At 34.4% G+C, this 14,540-nt stretch overlaps 1 protein-coding gene across 1 annotated transcript in view; it reads left to right on the forward strand.

Moving 5' to 3' along the window:
- Positions 1-4,470: 4,470 nt before the first annotated feature.
- The window catches only part of LOC148870468 (sorting nexin 2A-like), a 28,711-nt gene continuing 18,641 nt past the window's right edge, over positions 4,471-14,540 (forward strand). Inside the window, exons 1-2 of the mRNA XM_088970594.1 lie at positions 4,471-4,738; positions 11,206-11,359. The gene's annotated coding sequence lies outside the window, so the exon portion shown is untranslated. The remainder of the gene's footprint in view (positions 4,739-11,205; positions 11,360-14,540) is intronic.

Here is a 14,540-nt window from a genome sequence, read left to right on the forward strand (position 1 = left end):
CTGCCTAGCCCACTTGCCTGGGCTGGGCTTGCCCAGCACCCAGCCCACCTACCTGCACTTGTCTACCCACCTTGTGCCCTTATCCAACCCACCCACCCACCTGCCTTGGCCCAGCCACCCGGCCCCTTTCTAATTAAAAAGGCAAAAAACAAGGAAATCCAATTAAAAAAGAAAATATATAAACGATTAAACAACAATTGAAAAACAATGAAAAAACACTCAATAAATGTTTTTCTTCTTAATCAAGTAGTCAATGACAATAGAAAAACATTCAATCAAAACCATAAGACCACTTAACATTTTGATGAGTGAAACATTTTTACTATTTTCAATAAATATATAAACATAATAAAAAATTAAAATTTAGTTACAACATTCAAATTAGAGCTATTGAACTAGGAGCCAAAGAGATCTTGATAGTACAAGAAAAAAATCATGTATATTAACTTTAGTATTTTGGTATTTAGAATCATTTTATTTCAATTGTTAGCATTTTTACTATGAAAATTAGGATCCATGTTTAAGTAAGCATATTAGCTTTTGGCTCCCCTGAAGAAAAAATCCTGACTCTGCCCTTGGTTTAACCCCATGTTATTACAGGAATTTCTTGTTGAGTTCGGCCTCTGTTGGGGGTTGATGATCCTCCCTTTTTGGCATTTTCAATGGATTTGCGTTGTTTGCATAGGCATCGCAAGTTTCTCTCTTAATGCTCAAGGTCTGCATCTTCTTCACCAACATTTCGATTTGTGGTCTATTAACAGATTTGTCTCTCTGTTTTGTCAATTTCTTTGGCCTTTTACTGATTGATATTTGTTGGGCCATATTCTAAATATTCTCTATAAAGTTTGCCTTTACAAGTTAAAAAATAGTATCATAATCCAATTTTATCAAAATTCACAAAGGAAGGGGTACCTAATGCTTTGGGAACACGATCCAATAAAAAAAATGAAAAAAGTTTTTACTTATTTCTGGTAAAATGTATTAATTAAAGAAAAGAGGAAATGCAGCCAAAAATAGGTGAACAACAATATTCTCATTATTTATGGATTTGACTGAAATGGATGTTGCTTGTAAAACACACCCACACAGAAGTGGAAAACTGACACTGTTACGTTCTTAGCAGTTTCCGATCTGTAAAACACAGTTGCATGGATCTGACTATGTTTGTATGTCATGACAATAAATAAAGGGTTGCAGAAACTTGTCATATTGTTTAATTATTAACATTTTATATTGGCTGATATCTACCACATTTCCCCACCAGCTGGGCGTGGGAGTGGGAAGAAGATGAAAGATAGCGATAGAAGTTGAAGAATATTGAGATGTGTGTCTACAGTAGTTTCAACTAAATGGAGATGCAAATAGACTTTGTTACTCTCTATCAAAGACAAGATGCTTGGACCTTTCTATTCAATTAACAATCACCAGCTAATATTAATATATATATAGAGAGAGAGAGAGAGAAATTAGAGCTGGTTCTCTTTGCATGATAACATCCGTTCAAGGATTTCTAGGTCATAATAAAGCTAGTTTTTGGAGCGGTTATTAGAGAGAGTGTGTGTTGCAACTTCGTTTGGCCCGTGTCCCTCCTCAACTATTCAATCAGAAGCTATAACTAAGCGTTAAGGTCTGTTGTTAGCTTAGCAATGCAGTCTTCCCCAAATCATTGTGGTGTCAGATTGGGTGAATTGAATTTGATTTGTTGCGCTGGCAGGAATTTGATCCCCATATTTTAATCCTGATGTGCTCTTTCTTCGGGACATTTTTGAAGTTGCAGCTGATTTGAAGGTGTCTTCTGTTTATGTTAACAGAAATTGTAATTGTAATGGTCTTGCTCACTTAGTAGCTAAATGAGGCCTTTAGGATATTAGGGTCATTTTGTGTTTAATTATTAAGTACCTTAGGCTCAATTTAGAAAGAGTATACAATACAAATACATACAAATTAATATAAAATATAAGGTTTTATACTGTATAAATTTGTATTTATTTTCCTTCCAATAATAGGAGTATAAATACAAATATATATTGTATAAATGCATATAAAATAATATAAAATACAAGATTTTGCACTCTACAAATTTGTATTTGTACTCTTTCTAAACTGAGTCTTAGCTCTTTCCAATGCGAATCTCTTTTAGCTTTATCATTGTACTGTTGTTTTGTTTCCATCTTGAATGAAAAAAAGAAAAGGGTTTCATTGTTAAGCCCAAGAAATACAATGCATCAGCAAGAGTCATTCTTAACATTGTGTTTGGTTGTGAATATATTTTCTCAATAAAAGAGAAAATGGGGAAGCAAATGAAATAAAATATATCTTTATAGCTAGGAGAGAGTAGAACCAATCTTACTTCCCAAATCCCATCACTCTCTTGTACTTTTCCTTTGCTCTCTATACCTTCTAGGATAGAACAAAAGAGGATCGGGAAAAATAAAAGAAATTTATGTTTTTTCGAGTTCTGTCAATAGCTAAGCCAATAAAATTACTCCTAAAATTTTCATTCCTCCCTTCCATTTTCTGCATAACCAAATGGGATGTAAAGAAAAATCAACAATGAGTGAAAACCACTACCTCTCATCTACTTTTTTATACATTTTAGCTGCCGAAATTAAACGAGGAGGCTACCTTCCTAGTAAAACTCTTGCATGCATATTGTTTATTGGACATGCATTATATAATATTTCTATGCTCTTGTTCACTTTCATCTCTTTTGGCAAATTAAATGTCATTGCCCATTGTGTCATGGCAAAACTTATGATGCTCCGTTGCGTCGTGCAACAAAAGTAGGGTATCAACGGGTAGGATACCCATGAAAATAGTCTTTCCCATTTCCAAACCCACGAAAGCACCCTTTGTCTCAAATTCATCCTAGTTATACCCATCCTGTCCTAAACCTGTCATCACATAAGTGAAATGTCATATCCCTCTTAAGCAAAAGTGGTGGGGTAGGTTAGTAGTAAAGATGCCTAATGAGACGCAATGGGAACGGTTTGAATCCTTTTTCGAACCTTTTTATTATATATACTATTAAGTGTTTACATGCTTTGATTGTGACAGTTTTGATTATGATAACAATGATCATGATAGTAAATAATATGTTTTAAATTTTTTTATATTTCTATGTCTATAAAAATTATTCTTATTTGTCAAACTTATGTCTATTTAATATGATAAGTGTACATTATTAGAAATGTGCCAAAAATATTTTCTACATATTTTTTTTTGTTTTTTATACTTTTGTGTGTTTTTGTCTTTTAAATTTTATTATTATTTAATTATGGCATCAATGATTAACACATTTAATCCAAAAGATTGAATTGTTGACTTGCCACCAAATAGGAAAACAACTCCATTTCTAGGTTGTTTTAAAATTGTATTTTATTTATACCATCAATAAAAATAATTATTCTTTGTAACACTTATTTTTCTTTAATATAGTTTATTAATATAGGATCCTTTACAAAACAAATATAGGATTCAATGAAAGAATGGAGTTAATACCCTAAATAACTTAATAAGACGGAATTGAATGAGGAGAAACGTAGTAATTTAAACTACATTTTGTGCCCTCACAATTAGTAACCAAATTCAATTATGGGAGTATTATAGTCAAGAGTAGTATTCAATGAATGTTAATGGGAGTTATAACTTAAATATATGACTTAATGAGAATCATTTGAATGATGAGAAAATTGATTGTTTAAATTATATTTTTGTCCTTACAATTAGAGAGGTCATAAATTAAAATATTGGGGTATTTTAAACAAACAAAAGTTCTACACTCTGTTTACGCTTTTAGTGGTATAGATGTATGTATGTAGAGGTTTTGATTGGTCAAAGCTCTTCTAGTATCATGTCTTTTAGATATCATAGATTTCCCCATACTTAATAATGGGCATGGGTACCTATCTTAAATACGACCGGGTTTTGGTATCTTAAGGACAAAACCTAAACTTGACCCAAACACTATAGGGTTTAATCTAAAAATCCAAACATGTCCTAAACCCTATAGGAGTTTTGATATATGGGTCCTATTAGGGTTAGGTATCCAAAAATTCCCACAAAATTGTCTTTCCTAAGCAAAAGATGTGATTGATTGAACATCGAGATAAATACACCTTCTTAAACACAAGATACACTATTAAAATGTAAATCAATGAAAAACTGACCATACTTTAACATGATTGGTTAAAATCTGGATTTAAGGTGCAACCTATAATAGTCACTGTATGGTACTCTATTGTGTTAGTTATGAGAATCTATTGATAATTATTGTTGTTCATGGAATTTTTTTAGGCATTTCAAAACTTCCACCACTCAATCTCAATACACTACAAAGATGGTTAGATCCATGACATTATTTGCCTTATAATGTTGCACTAAAAAATATGACCTATAGCGGCAGTTTTTTAGGTGACAGTAGGGCGACTGTCGCTAGAAATATATTGGTTTTTAAGTGGCAGTCGATTAAAACTGCCACTAAAGACCCACCGACTGCCGCTAGAGAAAGGGCACGGGCTGAGCTTTTCCTCCCCAGCGCATCTTCCTTCCTGCCCTCTCTGTCTCTCTTCTCTCCCAGTCGTCTCTCTCTTAGTCCTCTCTCTCTTGAGCTCTCTATCTCAGTCGACCCTCTCTCTCAATTGTTATCTCACTCTCGCTCGCTCTTATCTCAATATCTCTCACACACAGTCGCACTTTGGCAAGTATCTCATTCACACATCGGTGGCATTTGATTTAGGTAAAAATCCCTTTCTCTGATTTTTAGGTTTTTTTATTGTTTGAAAAAATCAATGGTTGTTTTCTAGTGTTAAGTGGCCATTCCTCCGTTTTCTAGTATCTCGTTGCTTTCTTGGAAACTCCGTTTTCTGGTGTTTTATTCTATGCAAGTAAGGATTTTGAAGCAGCAAACCTGTTAGTTTTTATGATCTATTTGCCTTCTGGCTTCTGTTACTGCTTTAGATGAGCATCATTTGATTTCATTCATTTGACAAAAGAAGGAACAAGCTGTAATATTTTTGTTGCACTTACACTAGAACTGTTAACCTTGAGTTCGATGTTTCCAATTATGGCTTTATAGTCTTCTTATGATAGTTCTTATTGGAGAATTTCACTAGAAACAGAATGAAAACCTGTCATGCCTAATGCAGAAAATTATGAGTCTGTTAGGATTCCTGGCAATCAAGTATTTCTTCTGTAATTGTTGATGTGAACCTCATTATTCTAGTGTTTATAAATGGACTGCTTATGTTTATAAGTGGGGCATCAGGGGGAAGGCAATCTCAGGAGAATGCCTTGCTTATGTTCTCTTCATGTGTTACTCTATGAGGACCTGGTTGGAACAGAACTAGAGATATCTATAGGACAATCACTTGGCACCGATATTATTTAATTTATTTTCAATTTTTTTTTTATAGAAACCAAAAGGGTCCTACTTGATTATAACTTTTATATAACTTCTACTTGATTACAACTTTTATATAACTTATTTGCAAATTGGTTTCTACTTGATTATAACTTTTATATGGATAAAAAAGTATATGATGGATAAATTCAGTAATAGGTGTAATTCCTGAAAAGGTCAACATTTGTTTGGGTAGTGGTATGAGATTGAAGCTCATAAGAAGATTGAATTTTTCCTGTCATGACAGTTTCTCGGACTGCTGTTGTTTGGGTGTAATTAATTGAGCCTTTTTTGGGAATATGTTTTCATCTTTATGAATCAGAGAGGACTTTCAGAGTTGAATGCTTTTGTCCTTCTTTTTCCATAAAATATTCTTATATATAATATTTACCTGAGTGCACACCAAAGCTATCATGCTACCATGCCCCCTTCCAATTATTCTGTGCACTAGAATCATTACCTGAAATTAAAAAACAAAAAGGAAAAACCATTAAAAATGGATGTTATGTGAATGTTTTGCCATTCTGTTCTGTTTGGTGCCATAACCATAAGACATCTGTTCTTATTAATAATGATATTTTATATGGTGTACATGGCTGAGATGGCCTGACAAGGAGCATCCTCTAGATGAGCTTGAACTACTATTTTCAGTCCATTGGTCTGGATAGGATATATTTTAAGGATAATTGATTTAACAGGACAGGCATGTGATGTTAAGGCACAATAGACCAAGCCAGGCCTCAAAAGTAATAATTTATATCCAATCTATATCTAGCAATGTTCATGTTCTAATTAAACATTCCATGATATTTTTGTAAATCAATAGATATCCTTTATATCTCTGAATATGTATCTTTAGTGGAAGAACTATTCTTTTTGTAAACTTTTATATTTTTTTAATTATCAATATATTCTATACACACATCATTAAAATCACAAACAGAACTCAAACAATATAGATATGATAATCCATAAATATTATCAATTATTGTTATGTTTCAAAGTTTACCTTCTTTATTGCTTGCCAAGCTTGTCTCCATCTCTCCTCACCTTCATCACCAGGCCATGGTATCCTTGAATTTTTCATTTTGTTCTTAAGTTCGTTGATCTACCAAACACCCAAAACTAAATAAATGAATAAGAAGAATATTGGGAAACTAACTAGCAATTTGTGATTCTTGCTTTTCATTGCTGTATATCAAAAGAAGAATATAAGTTCTCTGACTAGTTGTAGCGAAGAGTTGGGGTCAAATCCTGTTGCCACCGAAGTTGGGGGGTTATGTGTATGGGGAATGGGCTTGTTAGACAGTTTTGTATGCCCTTAGCTTCAATATGATTTGATGTACTTTTGTTATTTAGTGGAAATAAATAAAGTGCATGTTTGATTCATGTTGTTTGGTTTAATTCTGTGTAAAACCCTAAAACTGGACATTTATAGAGACTCATGTTAGTTTTAAATGTTCACAGCTGTTGGATAAGTCTGGGGAGATTTATCCTGCCAAGGCTGATACTGGTGTGCCACCAAGTGTTGGGATGGCCTGTCTCAGCCATCAGGGTAAGACCCGAGGCACATGCAGTATGGGATTACTTGAATCCTTGAACTGGACCAGATTTCCAGTATTGCCCTGGACCTTGGAGATAGATGGGCAAAACTGGAAAGTTACACCTGACCCCTAGACTCGATTATGACATTTCACTAGGTGTTGGATCAGGCTGCCTTTGATATGCCATTCAGTGAGATCCTTAGCGGGGATCAAAACCTGGGTATGTTGGGGCAGTTTGAGAATTCATCTGAGTGGGTGATCATAGTGACAGAATCAGCCACTTTGTCGGACAAAGGGTAATGATCGGGAATGCACTCTCTCTGATGGAAACCAAACTGCCGGCAGTTGATTTCAATCGTTGGAATTTTGTTTTGCAAAATTAATATATTTATATATATATGTAAGGTTTCGAATTGTTTGCAAATGGTTTTAATTCCCGGGATCCATGTGAGAGGAGAGTGCGGCACTGTTCCTTGCAGCTGAGGGAGAGGTCCTCTCTTGTCGGGCAGTGCTTGATCATTAAGGGCTGAGAGGTTAAGTGTAAGACCATTGAGAATAATACCTGATGGGCTAATCTTGCACCTGCCCACAGTCCCTGGGTTTTTATAAGATGGCTTGGCCCAGGGACCACTTAATGTAAGTGTTGGGCCCATAGGGTCCATATAATGGACTCAAGGGGTTCATTGAGTTTTTTAGTGAATTTGGCTGGGCCTTGTATTAAAGGCTGGGCCAAACCCATGTGGCTGGTGTGTAGATCAATGCTTGGGTCCCACGCCATACAAAGAAGTCCAACTGGGCAGCAGATTGGAAAGTAATTAGACACTGAACACTTAATGGGCCAAAAGCCCATTTCGAGGTGGGCTGATATGATCACCCATCCATGGGGCGAATTTGAGATTAAAGTTAGTAAAGGATTGGGCCTTTTAGCCTTATCCACTCTTAGAGACCAAATTCAAATTAGATTTGAATCTGGTAACCTCCTGATAAGATCAGGAGTAAGCTAACTCTATCTGTAGAAAAGGATTAAGATTATCCCCTATCCAAATACTGATTTGGATTGGGATAACTCCTAAAAAGGAGGTTTCTTAATCAAGAAGAAAGGAGGAGATTTCGAACCACCTTGAAGAGGTATAGGATACCTCCTGCGAATTCAGATCTGATCTGATTCATACTCTCCAAAAAAAAAAAAAAAAACAGAAAAACAGTTCAGCCTTTTTGTTTTGGAAATCTCCTCCTGCCGCCGCCATCTGCCTTTGGAAGATTAGATCTTTGCAGAGAAGAAAGTCAAGAAATCTGTTCTTGACATCAGTCTTGCAAGAAAGACTGAAAAGGATTCAGTGTTTAGTACTTCCAGAGGATTCTTGTGAAGGATCCAGTGTGTAGGACGCACCCTGCTGGTTCTGTTCCATTCACAGCTGTGTCATCTTCAGCAGGAACGGATCTTGGAGCATTCTTTGGGCGTGAACACCAACTTTGGGAGATACTGCTTCTCCGGATCAGATATATTCCTCCCATTTATCTTTTGGTACAGATCTGGTTTGATTATGGTTCAAGTAGGATCCTTGAATACTGTATTCTAAATTTAGGGAATATGATTCCCAGTTGAGAGAAGGTAGGAAATTTTTGAAATTCGCCCACCCATTCCGCAACCTTTTTGGCGTCCATTAGATGGATCCTACCATTCTTTCAGGGCTACCCCTGTTGTGTAGCCCCATGAAGCCAGAAAAAAGGAAACAGAATTTATTGTAGGCGAATTTAAGCAGTATCATATTTGATTTGAGCTATGTACATATTCCATGTGGAATAAAATTCAATGGTAAAGCATGACGATTTGGTGCTTATAGTGAGTTTCTTGCTTGAGCTTTCTTTAATGGTCTTTCACTTCAGATGATCTTGAAGAATGTTTTTCTGCCTCTATTGAGAATAAGGATTTTGGCTCCTACATCCTTGTACAATTTTGTAGGGGTGTAACAGACTCAAGTTTTAATCAAACAGTTTTGGCTTGAATTGGATTAAGCTTGATTCAAGTTCGATGCTAATTGAGTTCGAATCTCAGGTAAGTTCAATTGGTTTTTCATACTCGAATTTGACCAATAAAATATTCGGCAAAGGCTCGCGACTCCTGTTCTGTCATCACAGTTTAGAATCACTAGAACATCTATTCTTACACTGCCCATCCAGTGCAAAGATATGGTGTTTTTTCTTGAACCTATTCAATATTAGCTTGGTCTTTCCTAACACTGTTAATGAAAGCATTGAAGACTGGTATCATGTGGTCCATAGACCAAAAAGAAGACAAGAATCTTTTGAGGACAAATTTATACAATTTTCTGAATTAGTATGAAAAACATATTCTCCCTGTTTCTTGTTATCAGTTACATAGGAGTTTAAAGATATGGCATACCATAGCTGTTTTTGAGATGAAGTGCTTTAAAGCTGAAGGAGTGGCTCTTCATTATTGTTTTGTTGTTGAAGAGCCTTTATATGTGCAGCTTCTTTTTTCTTTGGGAGTACCCTTCTACCGCCTTTATTAGATATAATCCTGTTCTTAAAAGAAAGATATACATGGATTATATGTGAAATCATTTTGGTGCCAAAATTTTCCATAAATGATTTCTTTTCTAAGTCCTAAGTACAAGACTTAGAAACCAAGAATCCAAATAGGGGTGGGGACTTTAGAGGGGGATAAATTAAGGAGATAAGAAGACCTAAAAATAGATTTAGACAAGTTAAAAGACTGAAAATGAGATATAAATGGATTAAATAAGATGGAAATACTAGTTGGTTTTGTAAGAAAAGATTTAGTCCCTAGGTATAGACATATGCTCCACACCCAACATCTTCTCATTTTTTCTACCAAAATGCTGGAAGGTGTTAAAACAATACCTTCAAGGATTTGCATGAATTCTGTTGAAGAGTTGTTTATATATACTATTATATTGGGTGGGTTTCGGGTGTGAGAGGAGGGGAGGGGGTGGTGGGGTTTCCATCCAATTTTCAAGCTTATTGGCATTTGCAAATAACAGAGCAAGGATTCTCTCCCTTTTCAAGCACAATCTTAAGATTGTGATTGAGTAGATGGGAGGTAATATAGTTTATTCATGGCATATTACTCCTTCCATTAGAGAGGCCTGTGCCTTGATATGCATGTTGAATACTTCTTTCAGGTGGATGAACAGATAAAAAATTCTCTATTTGATTTAATTTATTTTGATGTGGCATTTCTAGGCCAGATAACAGATTAATGAATGAATTAATTAATTAACTTTTTCTTCGGTTTTGTTTATTGCATCTTGTTTTTGTTTTTTTTTTTATTTATGCATGCATTATATTTTCCCCATGGTTCACAGCCCTTCCATTAGAGAGGCATGTGACTTGATATGCATGTTGAATACTTCTTTCAGGTGGATGAACAAATAAAAAAATTCTCTATTTGGTTTAATTTGTTTTGATGTGTCATTTCTAGGCCAGATAATAGATGTATTAATTAATTAGTTTTTTTTTTTGTTTTGTTTGTTGCATCTTGTTTCTGTTTTTTTTTTTTTTTTTAATTTATGCATGCATTGTATTTTCCCCATGGTTAACAGCCCAGAATTTGTCCTTTTGTGTCAGACATTTTCAAACCACCTTTATATTAAATCTACATATTTCACAGCACAGACTTTCTCAAATTTTTGTCCTTTTGGTGTCGTTCCAAATATCTTTGCAAAATTTCAGCCAAAAGTTCAATTACTAGAGGGCTTTTTGTTAATGACTGAAGTAGAAGATTGAATAACTTATTGCTTTTATGGATAAATTGTCATATAATCAACTAACATGTTTTTCAGCAATTAAGGAGATTAAAACCTACTTAATGAGATTCACTAAAAGACAGTTCAGCCACTTCAGCCATTAAAGGTCTCTAAATGTAGTTTTCAATTTCTTAGAGTTTTTCCAAGCTTCAAAGTGAATCTCCAATTCCTCCATCTTAACCTTACCTACCCTAGATTCCTAATTATCTTTTCCATGCAAGCCCAATAAACACTAAGACCTCACTTGTAGTTATTTTCCAACTCTTGAGTGGTTATTCTTCAGTTTCCACAGCTCTGGGTCATAACTATCCCACATCATAATGTATTCATAAAAAAGCAGAATGGTGGTTGAAATTTATCTTTTGAGCTCCTGGTATATCTGTTTGACTAAAATCATGAAAACAGAACTATCACTCCTTTTTCAAAATGAAAGGCAGATTCAACTATACAAATCTCTAAATGGTTGCAGCTCAAAACATGGAAACTTGGAAAACAGAGTAAAAGCTCACTAGAATCATCAGAGATCTCCAGGGACCTAGCATCAGCACAGACCCAACTAATGCTCAACACAAGAAGATGGAAAAGCCCCAATCTCAGAGTCATAGTGCCTGAGGGGAAAATTAGTAAGTGCCCTGCATGATAACCTCATCATTTCCAAATTAGCAAAACATCACATTATCTCTTAATCTATTTAATTTTAATTGCAGGAAAGAATTTCTGCAACTGAAGATAAAATGTTGTATGATCATCAGCTCTTTTTAAGCAGTAAAAACCAACAAGCCTATTTACGTTCAGAAAATCAGTGGCAGAATAAAATCATAAAACCAACAAAGCCCATAATTAATTTTAGTTCATCGGATTTCTGATGGCACCTACCAGTAAATTTCCGGGATTATAGTTATTTTCTTCCCTATTTGTCAACATATCTTCTGAGACCAGCATGACCTAAGAATTGATATACTGATCTAGGTACACTCAGCGCCTAATGGCTGATTAGAAACTCTACCAAATGGATTAAAATTGATAATGTTTATAGGAAATTCCATCATATATACAAAACTATAAAAAGAAAAAAAAATCAAATTACAAAATAAAATAAAAGAAATGGATTATTTCTTGACTTAATTACTTGGAGAAGATACATTCTTTTTTGGGGGTACAAGGGAACATGGTTTGTGTGCCATCAGGTGCCAGTTGTGGGAGAAGGATATTGAACTTAAGGAGATGAAAGAGCAACTGAATGAACTTGTAGACCTACTACAGCAGAGTGAAGCACAGAGAGAAGAAATTCTTTTACAAGCCAAGAATTTATCAATTTGAAATTAAAATGTATTTGTGATTCAAATATTTTGAATAAAGAATGTTTTTTTTTTTTAAATTTTATTTGTAATTGATGTTTATTTATTTTCGTATTCTATTTCTATTTAAATGAATACAGAGAAGAGAAAACAGGAAATATGAAGAAAATTAGAAAAAAATAAAAAAAAGGTTATTTGAAAAAAATTATACTTTTAGCAGTAGTCACGACTGCCGCTAAAAAACACACGTCAAACTTTTAGCGGCAGCTGAACCAGTATTAGCAGCAGTTAAACCAGTAAAAAACCTTTTAGCGGCAGTTTAAAATTTATACCGGCAGTCGTAAAAACTGCCACTAGAACGTCTAGCGACAGTTCTTTTAGCGGCAGTTTGATTGCCGCTAAAAGTCATTTTTCTTGTATTGTTGTTTTGTATGTTTAGCATGTTAAAACTTGGTAATCAACCCTTTGAGTGTGCCTCTTATTTTTATGGTATTTTTTAGATGAAATGGTCAATTTGGAAAAATATAGGTGCATGAGTATGATTGTGTTTAAGCATGCACTTCTCGATTCAAGAAACATCATTTTGACATTCATTTTTTTCAAACATCTCCTATGTGTGTAACCCAATGCAAGCTTCTTGTTCTCATTTTAAGTTAAACCGACCCTAGTAAACAGGAATTCTGAACAATAATATTGATTCACTTATGTGAAGCTAAAGTAAACAAAAAACTAAAAGGTAAAAAGAGGTATACAACTCTAGTAAACTGAAAAAAGGAATACAACACCACAGTACCAAACACTAGATCTCTGACTGTTTTTATTTCATATTGCTTTACAGTGTATTCTATGATATCCATTAAAAAAACAATAACAATCGTTTGGTTTATAGTCAGAATCAGAATTGAAATTGAAATGGTCTATTCCATAGTCTGTTTGGTTCAAACAGGAATTGGAATAAGCTGAAATAAGATTTCATTCTCACTGGTAGGGGAGGGAATGACCATTCCCTCAAATGGGGAAATGCCATTTCAGAAGGAATAGGAATGGAAATAGGATTCTGATTCAGCCCAACCTAACAGTTGGAATCGGAATGGCCAGACCCTATTCCTCTGAACCAAACATGCCCTCATATTTTTATCATTAGGCTGTGTTTGGTTTGTACAAACTTCCCTACCTTTCCCTTTTTTTTCTTACCTTTTCTCTCAAACCGAACACAGCGTTAATATACCCAAGTAGAAGTGGTGTTTACTGTTTAGAAAGGTTAGTTCCATGTGGTTGTCATAGTTTTATGCTCCCAATTTACTAGTAAAGTTGGAATAAGGTGGAAAACAATGAAAGGGAATGACCATTCCCTCAAATGGGGAAATGCCATTTCAGAAGGAATAGGAATGGAAATAGGATTCTGATTCAGCCCAACCTAACAGTTGGAATCGGAATGGCCAGACCCTATTCCTCTGAACCAAACATGCCCTCATATTTTTATCATTAGGCTGTGTTTGGTTTGTACAAACTTCCCTACCTTTCCCTTTTTTTTCTTACCTTTTCTCTCAAACCGAACACAGCGTTAATATACCCAAGTAGAAGTGGTGTTTACTGTTTAGAAAGGTTAGTTCCATGTGGTTGTCATAGTTTTATGCTCCCAATTTACTAGTAAAGTTGGAATAAGGTGGAAAACAATGAAAAAGATTCAGTACTCTAGAATTTGCTAAGGCGAAAGAATTAATATTTCTTTAAACAATAAAAATGAGATCCTATCCTATGTTGAAAGTTGCAAAACAATATTGCTAATAATACATATATAATTTTCCACATATTTGTTGATTGTTTGCACTAGTGTAAATGGGTGGGAGTGGAAATGGGCTGTGTCAATTCTGATTTATTACTACTTCAAATTTGATTTAATGTTGTTTGTTTGTGAGAAATAAGATAAGAAGTAGGATGACATGATCCACATTTCAAGGCTGTGATCCACATAAAATTGCAGTGCAATTTTATTTGCACTAGTACAAACATGGGAGTGCAAATGTAAAAAATACAAATTCTGGTTTAATTTTGTTTTGGATTTTACTTTATTCTGTTTCATGTCTTAATTTACTTTATTTGTATTGCAATTAAACAAAATAAACAAAAATTCGAAACAAAAATAGGTCAGAATTTACACTCAAATAATTTGCACTGCCATGGTTTTGCATCAGTACAAATTTATTTGCATTGCAACCAAACACAACCTAAGTGAAAAGAGATTGAGACACACATAGGGTAAGAACTAAAATGACGTGGTCCTACTTTAAATGAGAGGGAAGTAAGGTACGAAGAAGGTGATATAAATTTTACACCATTGTGTGCAAATGACGACAAAATTACGAATTTTGCATCAATTAAAAGTGCAAATCATAGTTTTAAACAATGGAATGTAATTAAATATAAGGGAAAAATTCTTAAAATACCCTTATGGTTTATTTAATTAACTAACTCTACACTAAATTTTACATATTGTCTTGAAGTA

The sequence above is a fragment of the Nelumbo lutea genome, chromosome 2 (genome assembly GCF_056320005.1).
Source record: "Nelumbo lutea isolate HS-2025 chromosome 2, American lotus-T2T, whole genome shotgun sequence".
In the NCBI taxonomy this organism is placed as follows: Eukaryota; Viridiplantae; Streptophyta; class Magnoliopsida; order Proteales; family Nelumbonaceae; genus Nelumbo; species Nelumbo lutea.